Raw genomic sequence first — 2,299 nt, forward strand, 5'->3', positions numbered from 1 at the left:
GGTGAGGGACAGGTTGACTTAACCTGCTGGCCAGCAGCAGCTATCAGCAGTCGCCAGTTAGGAGTTGGCATGATCAGACGGCATCTTTTTTTATAAAGTGTGATTCAGCATCGACTCCGGCATTGAGTTGTTAAGTGATGTGGATTTCCGCATGATGGAACTTTCAGTGCCAGATGATGAGCTAAGGGTCTCTAATACAATAGATTTGGGGACCCCAATACTTGTGATTAAAATGAGTTGGGCAGTTTGGTGGAATGTTATGTGTAAGTGGAACCAGGAGTCCGGGGGGGCACAGTGGTGACGAGTTCAGCTGCTAACCACAATGTCTGCAGTTGGAAACTGCCAGTGGCCCTTGGGGGGAAAGATGAGGCTTTCTATTCCCATACAGAGTTACAGCCTCAGATGCCCACAGGGAGAGTTATAATCTGTCCTACAGGGTCACCGTGAGTCAGAATCAACTTGATAACAGTTTATATATAAACTAACTCTTTAAAATCAGAGTTGCTCTATGCCAGCTATAACCAAAATAATAGGAAAAACTCTCCTACAACAACTAAAACTCTTTAAGATATCTAAATACTTATCTAAAGTAGCACAAAGCCAAACTCGATGCCATAAAGTCAGTTCCAACCCCATAGGACAGGGTAGAACCACCCCTGTGGGGTTTCCGGGATGTAACTTTACAGCAGTAGAAAGCCTCATCTTTCACCCTCGGAGCTATTCGTGGTTTCAAACTACTGACTTTTCATTACCAGCCCAAAGTGCAACCCAGTACACCCCTCGGGCTCCTACAGTGGCCCAGAGCCTCTGAAGAGCGCGCTCGGGCATGAGCAGAATAAATGTATAGCAGTGCCACCTCCCTGTTGGTTTTCCCTAAATTATAACTACTATGCAGCTCTAATTAAGTTCATATCGAATGTTTCTTAGGAACCCAACAAACATTCTGAATGTCTAAATCTACTGTTTGCTGTCACAAACCCCAAAGCCTCTGGAGTCTCCACAATAGAATTCTCTCTCAGGTAACAACCCAACGCCTATCTTTTTAGGCAGCAAGCAGTTTTTCAACTTGTCATCCAGCTATGATCCATGTCCCTAGGAGTCTCAAGTGTAGAGCTTGGGGACAGCATCTAGGAGGGTTTGGTGGGACAGATGTGCAAGTAGCACACATCACTTCCTCGATTCATCAACTGGACACCAGGCACAGGGTCACACCTATGGGAAGATAAATTGGAAGACACCCCAGCTGTGTGGCCAGGACGCTTTCAGTGAACTCTGCTACAGTGTGTGTACAGAACAAAGTCACTTTAGTAAACAGAAGAGCAAGGCAGGGAGAACTGCCCTGTCCTATAATGACATGCTACAAAAAAGCCATGGTAAGAACAGGGTGAGACCAGCATGGGAACAAGCACAGACTAATGGAATAGAGTTCCAAAAAGATATATGAACTTGAAAGATGCTAGTGGTGCCATGATGGAGAGAGGTGGTGTAGAGTCACTAAAAGCATAAACGTCAAGTTGGATCCCTACCTCACACTATACATGGATGAACTGTTGTCGAATTAAAGACAATTACCTAGATTTCTCAGAATGGCTCCATGAACTTCGATGGGAAAGTGCTTAGATCCCTCAAAGCCCTTTCACAAAGATACAAACTAAGGATTTATGTACAGTTGACCACACAGACAAAGTTAGCAGACGAGTGGCCGACTGAGAAGCTATTTGGAATGAAAAAGCAACAACAAACAACAGAATGTCACGCATGTACAAAAGATGTTTGAAAATCAAAATCTATTCCCTAGAAAAATGGGCTGGAAAACAAAAGAGATAACTTACAGATGGAAACCTACAGGTTATTAAAAGATGTTCAGACTTACTAGTGGAGACATGAAAACACGATCATCAGCGAACTATTTCCTCTACCAACTACACCAGCTGTGTGAGGATGTTGCAAAACCAGAACCCTCATGCCTGCCTGTACAGGAGTGCCCAGGCTGCAGGGCTTGGGGCAGTGTAGAGGCAAAGGACCTGGGTTCAGACCCTAGCCATCACTAACTAGCAGCATGGTCCTGGGCAGGTGACGCAACCTGTGTTCATGGTTTCCTCTCCAAGATCCACTTCGTAGCATTGTTGGAAGTGAAACTTGCTCTTTACATCTCAAGTCCCAGTGCTGCTACATAATAAGACTGGGCGTAAGCGAGTGTCATTGTTAGACACCACATGGGCTTCCAACTCGGGTTTGGGTCACGAGGGTGGAGTCAGGGATGAAGGGGGAAATTAAGATAATAAAGGGGTCTTGGTGT

Source organism: Echinops telfairi, unplaced genomic scaffold, assembly GCF_000313985.2.
Source record: "Echinops telfairi isolate 266 unplaced genomic scaffold, ASM31398v2 ScPeMD7_7424;HRSCAF=8462, whole genome shotgun sequence".
NCBI classification, from domain to species: domain Eukaryota; kingdom Metazoa; phylum Chordata; class Mammalia; order Afrosoricida; family Tenrecidae; genus Echinops; species Echinops telfairi.